We start from the raw sequence: 19,904 nt of genomic DNA, 5'->3' as shown, positions 1-19,904 counted from the left end.
GTTTACAAATCACTTCATCTGTATGACACCTGGACAATTGGTGGTCCTGAGGAACACGATATAATAGGAGCCAATCAGCTTGGTTCGATGCTACATGTTTTGAAGACTGGTTGAAGTCAGTTGTAATACCATTCGCGAAGCATCTTCCTGGGAGAAAAGTCCTAATTCGAGACAATTTGTCATCTCATTTGACTGTCGATGGTATTAGGATTTGTGAGAAATATGAGATTGAGTTTGTTTTCCGTCCAAAAATTTCTACTCATCTCGGAAAGCCATTTGACGTTGCCTTCTTCCACCCACTGAAGGTATCCTGGCAGAAAATTCTAGAATGGAAGAGCAAGGAAGGGTGCTCAGCAACTTGTGTCCCAAAAGCAGTATTCCCTCGTCTTCTCAACAACTTCTTAACAACTTAATTGATGATATAGAAAATACATTAAGGCATCCTCAAGGAAAATTCCATGTAGTCTTCATAGATTATACCAAAGCTTTCGATACAGTAAACAGACGTATCCTAATCTTGAAGCTGGAAACAATAACAGGAAAAAATAAGCTCACTGCACTGATCCATAACATGATGACAGCCAATTTCATTCAGATCACAGATGGCGTAACCACATCGAAAACGATAACTCAGACCAACAGCACAGGAGACTCATTAAGCCCCCTACTCTTTAATGTCACCACATACGATGTTTACAGATGATTAGACAAGAGACGGAAGATATAAAAAATTTACGTATATGCGTACGACATGGTCATTGGATCGAATTCCACCTACAACCTGTAAAGAGCCATAAACCAACTTGAGAAGTGGGCACAGGAAAACAAAATGGAAATTAACACTGAAAAAACTGTACAGATGACATTCCGCAATGGAGGTTGAGAAGCTGCGGAGGACAGGATATATCTAGGATCGAAACCTCTTGTGACAGTCAACAGCTTCAAATACCTGGGAGTGACTCTGCAAATCACCGCCAGATCTTTCAGAATACACGTGAAATCCCGTGCAGCATCTGCCACAAAAGCAATTTTTGACATCAAAGAATTATCCAGATTATCATTAACAACCGCTATGGCCTTATTCAACGCAAAAATAGTTTCCATCGCAACATACAGAATAGATATTATTTGGGATAAGTTAAGTCTAAAAGATCTAATGACTTTGGAAGCAGTTAAATCAAGATTCTTGAAAGCCGCTCTAGGTGTTTCGAAACACACGAAGTCGAGGCTAGCATATGAGCTTGCGAGAGAACCGTTCTTTATAGAAGCACTGCATATGAGACTCCCATCTACTGACAGCTCGAACAAACTGCTCCTTGAAAGACAAAAGAAACGAAGAGAAATTTGGCTGGACTTTTACACTACAAAAGCCATGGTAAATAGATCCTGGGCCAACACGAATCAAGACCTCCGACACCTGGTGACCTCAATAGCTGTGCATGGGTACCACCGCGAAGTATGCAAGAACAAGTGTTTTCGCAATCCCGGGAATAACTGTATATGTGAGTCGTGCGATCAACGTTGTGATCGTTACCACATTACCACTTGTAAAAAGCGAGTAATACCGCTGGTAGACTATTGTGCTTAATTAAAATGCAGGGTAAAATGTATCGCCAAAACTTATGTAACATATATACACAACTTGTGTGCATTTCTTAATTTAAAAAAATAAAGGAAAACCAGGAGAAGAAGATTAAATCTGGCTTTGAGAAATGTGGCATTATTCCTCTGAATCATGAGAAAGTGCTAGAACGCCTTCCAAGCACTAATGCTGGCAATAATAACACCAATGCCGATACTCAGGTAGCTGATGATTAGTCCTGTCTGTTCTTAATGAACTGCGCTACAATGACCAGCCAAAAACACCTGTTCGGCGGCGAAAACTTAATGTTGTCCCGGGTAAGAGTGTGAAGGGAACAGACATTCATTCTAAGGAAGATGTCACTTCTGTACGCAGTGGAGAAGATATTGATACGTGCAATACCAAAAGGAGTGAAAGAAAGGCATCCAAGAGACCATTAATTACTGATACCAACAGAAGGGAACCATCCAGGTGTGACAAACGAACCAGAAATATTAATGAAGTTTGCGTAAATGGAGAAGAGCTCGCTGGTGTTTATAGGAAACGAGACATTCAGTCTGGTGATTGGGTTGTTGCAGATTTTCACTTCAAGTGACAGCTAAACAAACATCCTTCAAACGGACTTTGTTTATTGGAAGTGTTGTTGACATTGTTTCTGCAGATGAAGTAAATGTAAAGTTCGCTAAACACCTCCCAACGAAAATTGATAGTGGTAAGATGTTCAAGCTTAAGTGCGGCCAGTATCCAGTAATCGGGAGATAGTGGGTTTGAGTCCCACTGTCGGCAGCCTTGAAGATGGTTTTCCGTGGTTTCCCATTTTCACACCAGGCAAATGCCGGGGCTGTAACATTAAGGCCACGGCCGCTTCCTTCCAACTCCTAGGCCTTTCCAATCCCATCGTCGCCATAAGACCTATCTGTGTCAGTGCGACGTAAAGCAAAAACAAAAAGTTCAAATGGCCTGAGATGGATGACATTTGCACGCTGAATTTGGGAGCTATAATTGGTGTTGTGGATCCCCCCACAGTGGAACGAAGAGGACTGTTAAAATTCCATTCTGTGGTGATGTTAACAATGGAAGACTTTCCTTATCAGTTGTTCGAACAATGTGTTCATCTACAAATTTGTATCTCAGTGTTTGTAAATTGGTGCCAGTTATTATCAGTTTTCTACACATATTAAACAGTCTTTGTTCCTTTAGCATACCTTACGGCACGTGTTTGTTGGTCCTTTTCACCCATTATAAAGGTAGAACAGAATTTTGCACAGGTATACTCCTATTCACCCCATAGCAGGGTGAATAGGAATGCTGATATTTATGTAAATAAATTTGAAATTGTGCTGCAAAATTGTTATAAATGTACTTCACTATGAAGATCAAAGGCAGTAGCAACTCTTCCAGCTTACACTGCTTAATATATCAGTGAGATGACATATGAAAATATCTCAAAAAATCATTCCTCTTCACCCCATTCTACGGTAAAGCATAGAAGTAGCAAGAATGATCACTGGTACAAACAGGTGGGAACAATGATAGGAGGGTACTCAGAATGAACTCTTAAAGAAGTGGTAAACATAAACCAGCTTTGGTGGTGAGGTTATGGAGGAGGATAGTTATGGAGCCGGTCATGGAGGGTTAAATAATTGGAGGGAGACAAAGACTACTGTGGTTAGACTCTGTTTATATGATTTAAAAATCAGAGGTATAGAAAATGAGGCCTCAGGCTAGTTAAAGATAGAGTATTGTGGAGGCATTTAGTAAATTAACAGAGGCTTGTAGACTGAATACTGTAATGGTCTGTAATAAAGATGTATGCATGTATGTACGTTGATTTTTTAAAAAATAAATTGAAAAGCTCCATGGAATTAGGAGGTAAGACACAATTTCCCAGAGTGATGTTTTGGCAGAATAGAGAGATGTTTCCCCACATCAACTTTCCCCACTTCAACTTCTCCCACATCAATAAAAAGCTATTATTGTAATGTGATTTTCATCTCATTCTCATGAATAAGTGGTTTCATGCATCAGTCCAAGGTGCTAGTGCTTCACATGTTCAAGTAAACCACTGGAATAAAGGAAAATGTCAGCTTGTGAACATTATCAGCTGGAAAGACAATGTATGAAAGAAGTAAAAGGATGCTGGACAATCACACAAAAGTCAAACCAGGCAGCAGAGACCTAGAAAATTAAGACCCAGTGAGAAGAGGAATAAGGGTGTCTGTGTCCACTTGACTGGCATACTGTAATGTTATACCTGTGGACATGGAGCTGGTATGAAGGTTGATCAAATATAAATAGGATTTTTGTTCCTGAAGATCAACAGTTGGTAGGACTGGCCCCGCGCTTCTGCTGTTCTTTGGCGGGACCGTTAGGGGTGGGGGATGTATTATAGAAATATTTAAAATAGTTATATTTGAATCAGCATTGTCAATTTTATGTATTGATCATTTTTATAATATTTCACAAGTTTTCTTTACTCATTGATATGATGTATTCGGACACAATACTTCTTTGAATTGTAAAAACAAAAGATTGTGTTATGTTGTTTTATTCTTTGATCTGACCATTGATGAAGGGAATGGTTAAATTCCTGAAACATGTTTGGTTGAATAAATAATTTTCTTTCATTAATAAGTGTGTTGACAAAGCTGATTCAAATATAACTGTTTTAAATATTTCTGTACTACATTCAAACTAGTCCATACAGGTCAAACAATCATTTTAACCATTATGGTTAAGATTATCAACAGGGGCCTATTCCACAAAAGTATGGTCTTGTACATTACAAGTAAATTCTCTAGTAACTTGTACAAATACCAGAGTTTCTGTTCCACAAAATAATTTTCTACAGTTGTACTTTACTACTCCATACTTACAAATTACCAGTGAATTTTTATGGGTGTGTTCCACGAAAGTACTAGTACTTGTAACTTACTAGTCAATTGGGAAGAATTCTCTACCAGTGAAAGGACATTAATACATAAATGTACTAGTGCTATTTAAATATGCTTATTTCAAATACATTTTGATAAATATGTGGTCTAGCAGTAGACATAGTGATGAAAATAAACCATCTGTACAGGGAAAGAATAAACTTCCAGTTTAACACTGTATTTTAATACAATGAACGTTTTAGCTTAAGCACAATACAAGTGGAAGAACTTTTGATAGATAATGGCCATAGGTTAAAACATCCTAGGAACAGAAATAAATCTCTCTCTGCTAAACAACGGTTACTAACATCACTACATTTGCTAGGAAATGGTGGTCATTCTGTGGTAGCTGCAATAAATGATATAAAATTTCCTCAAATTGTTCGTTGGCCTGAAAATACTGAACAAACATGTTCGTAAAAGGACATTCCTGGAATCATTAATGAGCAGAATATCTCTTCCATAGTCCAACTTTTCCCCTCAAAAGCTCCATGAGCTTTTCCCAAGTCAAATATTTCCATCCAATCATTTATTTTGACTTGTTTTTTCAGACTCTCGCTGAATGCACCAAAACAAACATCTTTCCTTTTTTCTATTTCCTTCAAAATGAATAACTTCGGTTCTCTTGACATCATTTTAACAATTCATGCAGAGTTTGCAATTATGTTTGGCGGCCGAATATCGTTATTAGCGGCAAATGATTCTTAATGACAGACCAAGGTAGCCTATATCACTTATCGTGGAACATATGCAAGGATCACGGAAGAACATAATGGGTGAGAATAACGGAGTAATTTTCTATCATCAAAGAAATAAACTGAAAAATAACATCGTAGCATTAAGAAATTCACAAGAATATTAGTTCTTTGAATCTTAGCTGCATAAGTTACCTTAAAATACGATATTACGATAAATGCGGCAAGTATAACCTAATTTAACGAATGAAATACGAGGATAAACAACTGATTCATGCTATGACGTAGTATGTTTATTGATATGTCGTCACTTGTAAAACTTGTAACTATTCACTGGTAATATACAAGAGACTTTTAATCTTTTCTGGAACAGAAATGTACAACTCCATACTTTACAAGAATCCGCACTAGTAACTTGTAATGTACAAAACCATACTTTTGTGGAATAGGCCCCAGGAGTGGGGAAAGCGTGCTGTTAGATATTTCCCACCGTTTTGTCAGTAACGCTCACGATGTCGGAGCAACAGCTGTACCCCTCAACTGCGCAACGCTTAATTATGAAATTTCTTGCTCGTGAAGGAGTTACAGCGGCGGAAATTTGCCAGAGATTGATTGCATAACTCGGTGATCAAACATTGTCAAGGACGCATGTGTTTGCCTGGCATAAAAAGTTCAAGGAAGGCCGAGAACGTGTGGAAAATCAGCAACACGATCACCGTCCTTGGACCAGCATTATAGACTAAAGCATTCGTGCGGTTAAAGACATTATTGACAACAATCGATGGGCGAGAGTATCAGAAATTTCAGAACAAGTCGGAATCAGTTATGGGAGCTGTCAAGCAATCATCACAAACGACCTAAAGTTTTGTTAAAGTGTGTTCCAGATGGGTCCCTCACCTTTTGACCGAAAATCTGAAGTTGAAAATGCATTGGACTACACGTCATCATCCTCCTTACAGCCCGGATTTATCGCCCTGTGATTTCCATTTGTTCGGACCGCTTGAAGCTCTAGGAGGGCAACGACTTGAAGATGAGAGTGTGGAAGACTTTGTGCACAACTGGCTGGTAACACGACCCTGTTCTTTTTACGATGACAATAAAAAGCTGCCCATACGCTGGGACAAATGCATTTCCAAACCAGGAAACTATGTGGAAAAATAAATTGTAATTGCCTTGTGTTTTTCAATAAATTAATTTAAATAAAAAATAAAATCCCATTTATATTTGATCCCCTCTCGTAACATGGCAGTGCGCCTGGAAAGATTCATACCACCCACCACTTTTATTAATCAATGTATTTTGCTCATTTATTTATGAAAAACTTTCACGTAATGCACATACTATTGAAGTCATTGTTTTCCCTTACTGTATAACTACCTATTGTAGATTGTGATGATGATAAAAATATAACAACTTGTGTACTTAATATTTCTCATATTTATCTTCTTAATTTGGTTTTATAGAGTACATTGAGGGAGTGAAGTAACCTACTCTGTAGCATTCTGCAAGTTATATATGCTCCCTGAGTGGTGCTAAACAGGTGACAGTGATCAGATGATGCTATGCTGCCCTTCCGGTCGTCCTGGCCATGGCATTCAGACCACTACTATAACAAGCAACAGTCCTCATAGCAGATGGTGTATCATTCTGGTGCTGGTATTACAAGAAACCCGTATTGAAGATGAATATCAGCTTACTGGTTTTTTTTTTTCTAGTTGCTTTACGTCGCACCGACACACACAGGTCTTCACAATTAAGTATTTAATTTATTTTCCACCTAGTCGATACAATGATTGCTTAAGGCAATTTTTAATGGTCAAAAGTGGTACATGTTTCGTATATTATCAACATCTTCAGCCACATAACACTGTTTAGATGAAAAATATATAAAATTGACAAAGTAATGCTTTAGAGGAAGTGTCCCAGGAGGGTTTTGCAAGGGTTATGTGCGTTGTTGGGTTTAGGAACATTTTGTTTAAGTAGCAAGTTTGAACAAGATAGTGTCCAAGGACACTTCCTCTAAAGCATTACTTTGTCAATTTTATATATTTTTCATCTAAACAGTATTATGTGGCTGAAGATGTTGATAATATACGAAACATGTACCACTTTTGACCATTAAAAATTGCCTTAAGCAATCATTGTATCGACTAGGTGGAAAATAAATTAAATACTTAATTGTGAATCTATTGAAGTGCGATACGGACCATGAAGCTGATTTTATGTAACACACAGGTCTTACGGCGACGATGGGACAGGAAAGGCTAGGAGTGGGAAAGAAGCGGCCGTGGCCTTAATTAAGGTACAGCCCCAGCATTTGCCCGGTGTGAAAATGGGAAACCACGGAAAACCATTTTCAGGGCTGCCGACAGTGGGGTTCGAACCTACTATCTCCCGAATACTGGATACTGGCCGCACTTAAGCGACTGCAGCTATCGAGCTCGGTCAGCTTACTGTTACGGGAAAGATACCAGGGTACATAAGAGCAATTGAACTCACATTCCCAGTGTGTTAAGAACAACATTAACGATACTGTCTTGCCTCAATATACTGAACAAACTTTCTCAGCATTCATCAGGATACAGAATGTTTACTATTATAAACATACATAAGCCTCCAACAGTCTTCTGGCTGGATTCTATTGTATTAATGCTGTTGAAGACGCTGTGTAATCCTTGGAGACTTCAGCAGTCACCATACCTCATGGAGATGATTAATACGATGAGAACAGTGACAGGTAGTATTGGATGGATGGATGGATGGATGGATGGATGGATGGACAGACGGGACGTGACGTTCCTATGGTGTTCCATGCTAAAGATCAAGGCATATTACACTCAGATCTGTGGAAGCAGGATTACTCTCCCGATATGTGTTTTTTGTTGCACATTCGTAATGACTCCAGCTCTTCAAATCTGAAGGCAAATACCGAGTAATATCCTTTGTAACCAGCACAGACCTATCAACATCGTTGTTCTGATTCCAGCGCTAAACCTCACTGGAATTTTCAGAATGGTGATTGGGACATGTACCCTAAGTACACTGATGCTAATGTGGGGTGGGCATAATCAACTCCTGAGAATTATGATCAGTTTGTTGGTTTAATGAAGTCTGCTGCCAAATCAAGCATCCCAGAAGGGTTTTGCAAGGGTTATGTGCGTTGTTGGGTTTAGGAACATTTTGTTTAAGTAGCAAGTTTGAACAAGATAGCGGTCATGAGAAGGCAGAAGAACTGTTGAAATCCCTGGACATTGCTAGGAGAGAAGAAGGGATCTTGACTGTTGAAAAACCTGAATTTCATTCACTCGAAGAAAGTATGATCTCTAGTCTGAAAACTGGATTCAACATTTATGCTTCTGACAAAGCATGCCTGTATCAAAGTAGAAACTATGATTAATCACCCTGTTTCCATATTCAGGACAACTAGACACGAAGAGTTCACCAGACAGATCCAATCAGAACTTAGCCACTATCAAAGGGTAGAGAAGTGTCCACCTATTCAATACCATTAGCTTAATATAGTGTCCTATAAAATTGGTACTAGTTTCGACTCCACATACACTGGGTCATCTTCAGCCATGATCCAATTGAAAAACATATGCTCACATACACATATCCAAGTTTAAAACATTGAAGAAGTCCGACAACACATCCAGAATTTAAACCAAATGACACATCAAAATGGCTGCGGCTGGTGTCAAACTGTGTTGTCACTCTTACAGCAACCAAATATTCCTGAGTTGATCATGGAGTTGGCATTCCTCATCTGTATAGTTGAGCCACATGATTTATAAATGAAGTCTTTGTGGAGGACGTTGAGCTGTAATCCTATTATTCACAACCATTCTATCAGGAGGAAGTATGACAAAAGCTACAGAATGGTAAAGTAACAGGATGTGATGGCATGTATCCAAAACTTCTGAAGAACTATGGTCCAATAACCAAACAATTTCTTGTCTCCTCCTTCAGATATATTTTTTCTTTAAACAAGAGAGCTGCTACAGCAGGAGTAAAAGTATCAAAGTCTGTCTTCCTTCTCATTCGTCTGTAACACAAATTCACAGCATGTTTGTAGAAAAGTAACCACAATACAAGCACATTAAAATCCACTTACACAGAGAAGTATTCAATGCTCAGTTTAATTGGCGTTTTGATTTGACACGTTTAGATACCTGCGATAAATGTGGAGCAAAAAGTATGGAAGAAAGTGACTGCATCCTGCAGGTGAACGAACTTCACCATTACAATGCTAAGGCATCTTATTCCCAACTGAAGGCTGGTGCTTGATGCTCCAGAGGATATAGTTAAATGTTTATCAATTAGCAACTTAAGGAAATGCATCATAAACCAGCCCATAAGTAGAACAATAGTCAAGGAACATAGTTTAAATTTTCTTGATGATCATATGGATAATAAAGAACATTTTATATGGCAGAGGGGCAACTGGATCTTGATTATAGTAAATTATTGGAAAGGGAGGAAGGGGTATGTAAAGGAAGGGGCATATAAGTCTGATGAAACCCCAACTAGAGTATGGTTCCAGTGTATCGGACCCTCACCAGGATTACTGATTTGAGAACTGAAAACAAAAATCCAAAGAAAAGCAGCACGATTTGTTCTGGGTGATTTCCAACAAAAGAGTAGCGTTACAAAATTGTTGCAAAGTTTGGGCTGGGAAGACTTGGGAGAAAGAATATGAGCTGCTTGACTAAATGGTATGTTACATAACTTACTGTTATTATTTCAATTAAGTGGTATGTTCCAAGCTGTCAGTGGAGAGATGGTGTGGAATGACATGAGTGGACGAATAAGTTTGAGTGGTGGACAAATTGGGGCAAATATTCGTTTATAGGAAGGGGAGTTAGGGATTGGAATAACTTACCAAAAGAGACGTTCAATAAATTTCCAGTTTCTTTGCAATCACTTAAGAAAAAGCTGTGAAAGCAACCAATAGGAAATCTGCCACCTGGGCGATTGCCCTAAATGCAGATCAGTAGTGATTGATACTGAATAGTTATTAATATTGATTTCCAGAATGTTATATAGTCTATCGCAGAGACCGAGGAGATGAAATCGGATTGGGGGTTGTTTATTCTATTGAAGGAAACTCGTTGTTCACATGAATGGTTTACTGATGAAAGGAATGAAATATTAGCGATAAAATTAGTTTGTGATAATATGGAGCAGGTGGGAATTATAGGAACATACAGGCCTGGAAGAGACAGGGAAATATTTGAGAAAATAATAGATTATACTCACAAAAACATTAATAATGATATGGTAATAAATGGAAGAGATCTAAACTTGCCTGAAGTTGAATGGAATGGAGCTGCAAGTGGAGCCCATGAACAGAAACTGGCAAATAAGTTAATTTGGGAGGATGGATTTACACAAGCAGTACAAGCACCAACTCGTCTCAGTAGCTTACTAGATGTATTCTTGGTTAAACCATGGGAAATTGTTGATAATACTGAGGTAATTGAAGTGATAGGAGACCATAAGGCTGTAACAGTGGATGTAGGACTGGTGCCAAAAAGGCTTAATATGAAGGTAATCCTGAAAATAAGGTCTATTTTTTTTTTTAATGAATACATAGACCTGTTTATTTCTACAGTGGTTTACATCATTTTACAGCTTGAATATTTAGCTAGTTTTCTACATAATCACCATTTCGGTCGATGAATTTTTGTAGACGCTGTGACAGTTTATGTACGCCCATGTCATACCAGCTCGCCGCCATGCTGTTCAGGAAATTGTGAGCGGTGCTTCAGGAAACCTCAGGAACAAAAGTGCAGAGATCATCCACAGTGATCCGCCAATCTTCACGCACGATTTGCCCAACCTTCACGACTGTCTTGATGGAAATTGATGGTCTCCCGCTCCTTTGTTCGACGTCGCTAATTCAGTCCGACCGGCTGCAAACTCTCTACACCACTTACGAACATTTTTGACATCCATGCACGACACACCATACACTATGAACATTAAAACAAGAATAATAGTTAACACCACCTTTCCAATACTTATCTTTCCTATATTTAGGAAATAAACATTACAACAGGCGTTGTAAGATGGGACATGTTTCGCTTGACAGTCGTAAGCATCAGCAGCCGAAAATAATCTTAGCCTAAAGTTAGGTCAGGGCCCTGAACCTAGTGTCCTTAACATATATGGTACCCTAAGAATCAACATTTATATTTATAAAATGAAAATAGGCTTAAAACTATTTTAAGCGAAACATGTCCCATCTTACAACGCCTGTTGTAATGTTTATTTCCTAAATATAAGAAAGATAAGTATTGGAAAGGTGGTGTTAACTATTATTCTTGTTTTTAATGTTCATATCTGATGTCCAATGCGGTCTACAATGAGATTTATCACCATACACTTCCGTCAATTGGCGATGGATTTTAATCTTTTCAATACCTTTTGTGTTCAAAAACCGAATAACTGCGCGCACTTTGCACTTGGCAATAACATCTAATGGGAGCTCCATTCTCAACAGCTGCCAAGCCAAGACCGAGTGTATCAGCGCGGCATGCACATGTTTATATACGAGCACGGGAAACGCTCTTCACAATATTTTGACCAACAGCCACATGAACAAAGTTCTGTATTTATAAAAATATAGGGGACCTTATTTTTGGGATTACCCTCGTAAGATGGTCACACAAGATAAGAAATTGTACAGAAAAACTAAAGTTGAAGAACTGCTACATTCTCATCTTCATAGCATGGAGGATCTCTCCATGTTTCCTTGTCAGAGGACAACTTTCAACTGCATAGAGAGATTCTGGTCTTATTACTGTCTTTTAAATTTTAGCCTTTGATATTTGGACATCTTTTTATCACAGAGGACATTGGTTTACCTGTCTCCACTCCACTGACCTTATGCGTGTTTTAGAGGTGCATCATTATCTCATGTGACAAGAGATCTGAGATATTTAAAATGGGTGACTTTTTTTTCAATATCTGACTGTCGATGGTGATAGTGCCATTGGTTTGGAGGCCAAATTGTAAATATTCTGACTTTTGGATGTTGAGTCGAAACCCAGTCTCATCAAGTCTCTTTTTCCAGTTTTCTATTTGTTGCTGAAATGCAAAGGTACCTCAGCTTCCACATATAGGAATGTGTGGGGATACAGAGACTGAATATCAGCCATTGCGATCTGTACAAAGGTTAAAGAGTAGGGGCGAGAGGGCGGAACCTTTATAAATGCGTACAGTAATGTTAAAAGCTGGCGAGAGCCCAGCCAGACATCATATCAATCTTGTGATGTATGGTATAGAGTTGAATCCATCTTACGTATACTCTTGAAACTTCACGGGCCTGCAAAGTGTTTGCTGTATGTGTTCATGCAAGGTCCTAATTTAAAGCCACAACACTAATTCACAATATGTCAAACTAGGATATACAGTAAATAAATAGGCTTACTTTGTTGCTGGGGAATTGTGGACAGCAGATGAGTACTTATATCAGTGCTGTTTGTTGTGCCAAATACTGTATATTAGCTAACAGTAGACTATTTCAACAATAAAGACAGCAGAGTCTTTTAAGATTTGTAACTGCTTTGGTACAGCAATATAACAGAATCCAGGTCGACGTTTGGTGCTCACAGGCTGAAGATTATTTTACAAGTACCACTCTCCAGATACCAACAAAATATCTAAATAAATATTATAGTGTGTAATACACTGGTGGAAAAAAAAAATACAAATACCATAAGACAAGGAATGCAGAATACACAAATGTTGGCAATTTATTTGTCGAGGTAACATATTTAGTTGAATAAAGGTACAAGACTGGTTAATATCCGCACGAGAAAAGCCATCGCAAATGTGTCATGCTGGTCCATTAATAACCAATATAATCACCTGACTGTTCAATGCAGGCATGCAAACGTGCATGCATTGTGTTGTACAAGTGCTGGATGTTAGCTTGTGGGATGAAGTTCCGTGCCTATTGCACTTGGTCGATGAATACAGGGTCTATTAATGTTGGTTGTGGATGACACTGGAGTTGTCGTCCAATTATGTTCCATACGTGCTGGAATGGGGATTGAGCAGGCCAAGGCAACATGTCAACACACTGTAGAGCATGCTGGGTTGCAACAGCGGCATAGGGGCATGCATTATCCTGTTGGAAAACACCCTCGGGAATGCTGCTCATGAATGGCAGCACAGCAGGTCGAATCACCAGACAGGTGTACACATCTGCAGTCAGGATGTGAAATAACCACGAGAGTGCTCCTGCTGTCATAGGAAATGGCTCCCCAGACCAGAACTCCCGGTGTAGGTCCAGTATATCGACGCCGCAGTCAGGTGGAATGCAGGCGCTTACCTGGCCTCCTCCTAACCAACACATGGCCATCACTGGCACCATGGCAGCGCCAACTTTCATCGGTAAACACAACGGACCTCCACTCCATCCTCCAATGAGCTCTCACTTGACATCACTGAAGTTGCAGATGCCAGTGGTTTGGAATAAGTGGAATGCACACCTCAGGGCGTCTGGCTCGGAGCTACCCTTCAGGTAACCGATTTTGAACAATTTGTTGCATCACTGGGGTGCTAACTGCCGCTCAAATTGGTGCTGCAGACACAGTCCGCTGCGCCACAGCCGTACACCGAATACGGCGCTCCTCCATCTTGGTGGTGCCACGGGGACGTCCAGAGCCCAGTCTTCTTGTGAGCGTACCTTCTCATGACCACTGCTGCCAGCACACACGCACAGTGGAGTCTTTCCTGGCAAGTTGTTCTGGAATAGTGCGGAAGGAAAATTCACCTTCCCGTAGCCCTATTATAATGGTCTCGTTCAACCACAGTGAGCTGTTGATACTGGTCTCTTCGTCATCGTAAAGGCATTCTTGACCCACTGACAGTCACTCCGTCTAATCTCGCAGGTAACTAATGCTCTCGCACAGTACAGCCCGTATTTAAAGCAAACCTGATGACCTGATGTGCAACTTCATGTGGCCACTACTAGCGCCATGCTAATGCGATTTGCAGGAAATTTGATCAGCATCATCTGTCAGATGTATAAACACGCCTACCAACATTCGTTAATCTAGTACAACTCCTCCTTGGTGTTTGGATATTTTTTTCTGCCAGTGTAGATCAGAATGGACAACTACCTAAAGCAGGAAATAGATCATAAATTCAGTAAATCTCAATTAGGTGTATGTTTCAAGAGAATTGCAGAGGTGAGTTTAAACCTTTTGACATTTTTGTGTCATGAAAATCTGAAATTCATGGTGTGTGAAACTCTGTGATCGTCTCTTCTTACGTAACTGCTGTTTGCTGCTGTTGAGCTTTCCAGAACATGGCATTGTCAATAAACATCCAGAGCCAAAAGTGAATGAAACTGAACGGAAGTTCAACAGATACCACTGTCTTGTTTATAGGATAGCACTTTAATGTACTGAAGTATAAAAACTGTAATAAATGATATATTTAAAAACATTTAAACTCTTTAGGATTTTTCAGTCATGAAATTACCAGCATTTTGCCCAAGTGTAGCAGTTTTTTAAATATATTATTATTAACAGTGGGCTTACTTTCATTTATTTTTGTACCGGGCGGTACACCTCCACGCCGCTAATTTAAAAGTTGCGCCAGTTGAAACTCCTCTGCTGGAGGAAGTCTGAACTTTATTGACGGTATTAATTTTCAAGTTTCTCAGAAGATGTCACTACCTGGAAATTTTAGAGTTTTTGAACTGTGTCATTTTCGACGTATTTTGTTTTGCTTGTAGTAAGAAGTGTGAACTTTCTCTTCTAGAGGACACTACTGAAGATCAACAATAGTGCACCCTAGTGCGGAGTGAAAGAACTGTTTTTTTTGGAGAAATTTTTATTTCAAAAGTTTGTTTCTTGTTAAATTTCTTTCTGTTACTGTTTAAGTTGGCTGTATACCCCTCTCCTTCCCCTGGTTTTGTACTTAACCAATCCCGAATTTCTTTTATTAATTTCTGACCAATCCGAGGTGTCTTCCCCCAACTTGAATATGTTGCTGTATCCTACCCAATAAAGTGTTTGTGGGAGGGTGTTTTCATTCCCCTAACGCCTCGAACCTTCTGCGAGAGGATATAAACTGCTGATTTTAGGGTCTCCGGGCCACTTCTGTTCCATCTTTCAGTGTGTAAAGTACATAGCAGGGGGCGGGAAGCGCCTCTTTCTTCGGCGACAGTCAACAACCAGGTAATGGCCGATTAATTACTTCTTTTCTTGCTTGCTCAGCAGTTTAACTCTCGGGGCGGGTCCGAAGTTTTTCCATTATGTAACCTTCCCTAAAATGTAAAGGAACTTGTATCTATTCCATCTTTTAAACTGCATATCGGGGTAGAGAGTGCTTAACCCTCTCGAGTTCCCAATCATATTGTTTTGAGGTGAACTTATTTTTCTCAACCTATTCTTAGTTAACGTAAAATAAATTGGTCTTTTCTAAAAGTCACCTCTGTAGTATGGGATTAGCCCTTGCATTAGTGGCCTAGAGCCAGATTAGGTTTTTAAAAACAAAGTGTATTAGGAGTGCAGATCGCCTCCTCTCAAATTGTTATTTTGGAGGTCATGTAATTACCCCTTTTCATTTAATAGACCTCAGTAGGTTGGGTATTTTACCCCTGTGTCTATGTCCAGTGAGGACAACTTGAAGGTGGAGTTTGGTGTGGCCTTTGAGAGGCTTAGAGTTGAGAGCGAGTGGCTCTTTTTTCGAAAATTGAGTGTTGTATGCCTCGTGGAGGCTTTTCAGTGTAATTTGGAGCAAATGTTCCTGAACATGAATGGGGTTTTCTGCCCCTCTGGTAAAACTTATTTTGAAGTAAGGTTGGGCTGATTGCGCACGAATTGTGAAGCAAGGGCGCTGAGCCCAAATCTAGTAAATATTGTACATACATTTTGTTGACTTGCTACTCTGTACCTGCAATGCTTGTTATTTCGTCATTTTAAAAAGAAAATATAACCTTGTTAAATTTTACATTAACTTTGATTCCGTAGTTTGAGACCCGTTCACGCCCGCACCTTCTTTCACCTCTACCTACCACTAAAACTCGGTAACAATTTTCATAACTTTTCTAAGGAAAAATGTAAAAGTTGGTAAACAGTAGGTTAATATTGAATTTCCAAAAAAAAATTATTTCTCTCCATTTCCTTTCCTTCCGAAGTCATAATTTCAATGACAGAAAAGAATGGGGGGGAAAATACTAACCCTGCAAAGATGTACCATCTAATACCAGTAGAATTGGAAGAAGAACAGGAGTTGAAGAAGAGAAATGCCATATTAATCAGTACAGACCATTTGAAGTAAAAGTTCATTTTGATGAAGTATTTGTGTTTCCCCTCTGTGGGTGGGGGACACAGAGGAAGAATTCACCCATGGTATTCCCTGCCTGTTGTAAGGGGCAACCAAGGGATGATCCAGTTAGAACCATGAGACTACTTGCAATTAGTACCATCACGCAGGGAACACATGGGTCGCATTTACTTGTGCGTAGTACCACTATGTTAGGTACGCAGTAGGTTTGTGATTAGTAGCGACAGTGTGTGAATCAAGAGGTGGGTCCTACAGTACCTGTGATTCGTACCCCTATATGTGCGACACCATGGGATTAGCAACACAATGGTTCTGCCTTATCTATGCTCAGTTCCCACTATGTGAGGAATTCCACGGGATAGTAGGAGTCTCTGTGGTTAGTCCACTTACGTGAGGAACGCCATGGGTTTGCGTTGCCTTCATAGGTTTGTGTTGCCTGTAAATAGCGCCGCAATGTGCGAAACACCCTTAGGTCTGTGTTAGATGTGCGTATTACACTACTTGTGAGTAGTACCATAATGTGTAGCATACCGCGAGTCTCAGCTACTTTTGATTAGTACCGCAACATTACACATAGCATGGTTCTACTTTCCTAGCAATAAATACCATTATGAGGAGCCGATGACCTGGATTTAAATTCATATCCGTCCATCCATTCATTGTTTTTAAAGGGGCCTAACATCGAGGTCATCAGCCCCTAATGGTACAAAATGAGACGAAATGAAATTAAAACTTACAAGTCCAAAATCCTTCACTGACCAGAATTCAAAGCGTGAGGACATCAATCAATCAATCTATTTATGTTTTTTTAACTTTCTTAAGAGCAAAAGTTGACAGAGGGAGGCTGGGGGGGGGGGGGGGGGGGGGAGAGATGAAAGAACAGAGCTTGACTCAACAAAGTGAATGAAATGCCAGACTTGGGTGGGGCACTGTAATTGTTAATAAATTCGTTGGTGTAATTTGGCTATAATATTAAGCATTCATCTTTGAATTTCCCCAAGAACTGATGTCCACTAATACAGAGAAAGAAAGCAAACTCAACTTTTATGTGACTTGATACCATAATCATAACTACAAGATTTTTTACATGCAGTCTGAGTCATAGGAATTTGGCTTTCCATTTCATAAATCCCATCTATGCTGGCTGGGGTTCAAAGTGTGGCAGTCTTGTTGGAACGCCAGTTACTATGCTACTCTGTTATCACGCCCCCACTAATGCGGAGATATTTAGAAAGTATTTGTGTTATGACTCTTAGTTTGCGCAGAGTATGGAGTTCTGCTCTTATTGATAAGGTAACTGCTGGTATTTTCCATCTGTTATCGTAGCCCTTCTGGCTTGACCTCTGTAAGGTCATTGATGTCAACTGTGTGCATTGTGTAGTGCCTGTGTCACAATGAGTATTCCTCTCAACTTGTAACCATAATTCCATTTTTTCTGCTTTACTTTTCTTCAGTTGTGTGGGTAATTTAAAAGATAAACTGAATTTGTTGTATGTGTATTCAATATGGTATTTCATTTAGTTTCTAATAGCATTGGTATTTGTTGTATGGGACTTTGTTCCCAAACAAACTGAGCACACAACACAGTATCTTACTGTAAATGAATTTGTTCGGTTGTGGCCAGTTTGAGAACTACTTATATAAGTTGCAGCATCATCATAACACAAGATAACAGCTATATAATTTTATTTGTTGTTGTGGTAGTAGAAGTAAGGCTTAAACTGGATACTTTGCATGGGTTTCTTATAACTTATGGCTCGGAAGTTGAAGACCTAGAAAAGACCTATAAATAAACCTAAAAACGCAAAATAAAGAACGTAAATCTGGCAAAAAAGGACATAAAATTTTGATCCAAAATCATAATTTCAGTATTAATTACACCTGGTGAGTTCGCCGTGCGGTCAGGGGCGCTTGGCTGTGAGCTTGCATCAGGGAGATAGTGGGTTCGAATCCCACTGTTGCCAGCCCTGAAGATGGTTTTCCGTGGTTTCCTATTTTCACACCAGACAAATGCTGGGGCTGTACATTAATTTTTTTTTTGCTAGTTGCTTTACGTCACACCGACACAGATAGGTAATTTGTAATCGAGATGGTTGCACAGTAATAAGTCAAAATAAATCAGTGACCACTAATCTGCATTTAGGAGTGTCACCAAAATGGCAGATTCTCTATCAGTTTTTAGCTGGTCTTTTCTTAAATTGGTTCAAAGAAGCTTGTTCTCTCTCCATACAGCTCTACTGCAGAATGTCCAGCCATGCTACATTGCTTGTGCAACATTAAGGATTCCAGCTTCGATTCTGGGATGTTGCAGTGGAAAAGAGCAGCTCATATTTTACATGTGGTCTCCTTATACCATGAGGAATCAACCATTGCAATGCGAAGTGGGTTCCCTCATGACATGTTTCAATATTTCCCTTGTGAGACATGAACCAATATATTTATCGTGAGAATACAAAATTAAATTCATTTCTGGAAGTTCATGAAAAAATTCCAGTGATAAGTTTCTGTTTCACGACCTGTAAACTAGTGAGTTGGCTTCATGGATTGCAAGTAATCAACGTCATGATCCGTATCGATGTGTAGCGTAATTTAACAAATTAACATTAATTATTATTCCACCTTATTGATTGTGTGCCTTAAGCAAGTTTACAGATTAGTATTAATACTTTTTTTGTTTTGTTATGAACATCATCAGCTACAGATATCTTTGTTTAGGTAAAAGCATTAAATGTACAAAGACATAGTCTTTTCAAGTTGATCTTAAAACATACTTGACTACTTAAAACATATTGGAAAAATGTAATGATTGGCTAAGGGGGAGGATGTGAAAGAGGGGGCTTAAAAACAATTAGTAACTACAAACTTTAAAATCTTATGTAAACTGTGACACTTTGTTATTATGTTAATCTAAAAAGTCTTTGTATACACTTATACATCATGATCAATAAAAATGAGGGTAAAATGTGTCTTCTTATTGCACTGTGTTCTTGAAAAACTCATTAGCAGATCTCAAAATTGATGTGACTCATAGTATTTCTTTGTAGAAAAACATAAAGGCTCGTGACAGCTATAAGTGTGCAACCTTCCATAATTGAATGGTCATTATAAAGTTGATATTTTGCAATTGTGACCTATCCCAAGATTTTTTGCTCGTTTTGGAGCAGTCTTCCTGCTGCTAATGCGGCTTTACGTCTAGATTTCATGGTACGGGTCGTTTAGCTGTAAACATACATTTGGGGGATGATTGGTTCGAATCACACCATCAACAGGCCTGAAGATGATATTTTTTGTTTCCGATATTCACATCTGGTAAATGTACCTTATGTGAGGTGAAGTTCCAAATAGTGAACAGTTTCAAATATCTAGGATCCACGATGTCTAGTG

General features: G+C 39.1%; 1 protein-coding gene across 7 annotated transcripts in view; it reads left to right on the top strand.

The window, feature by feature from the left end:
* The window catches only part of LOC136878995 (putative serine protease K12H4.7), a 108,317-nt gene that overhangs the window by 9,408 nt on the left and 79,005 nt on the right, over window positions 1-19,904 (top strand). The window contains exon 1 of one of the 7 annotated variants that reach the window (XM_067152671.2): window positions 17,910-17,978. The exons of 5 other annotated variants lie outside the window; for them this stretch is intronic. The gene's annotated coding sequence lies outside the window, so the exon portion shown is untranslated. Of the gene's footprint in view, window positions 1-17,909; window positions 17,983-19,904 lie in introns of those variants that run through there. One more of the 7 variants, XM_067152669.2, reaches the window with a different exon arrangement.

This window comes from Anabrus simplex, chromosome 8 (assembly GCF_040414725.1).
Source record: "Anabrus simplex isolate iqAnaSimp1 chromosome 8, ASM4041472v1, whole genome shotgun sequence".
Taxonomy (NCBI): Eukaryota; Metazoa; Arthropoda; class Insecta; order Orthoptera; family Tettigoniidae; genus Anabrus; species Anabrus simplex.
Note: the sequence above shows the minus strand (reverse complement) of the source record. Positions and strands in the feature narration are given on the sequence as shown.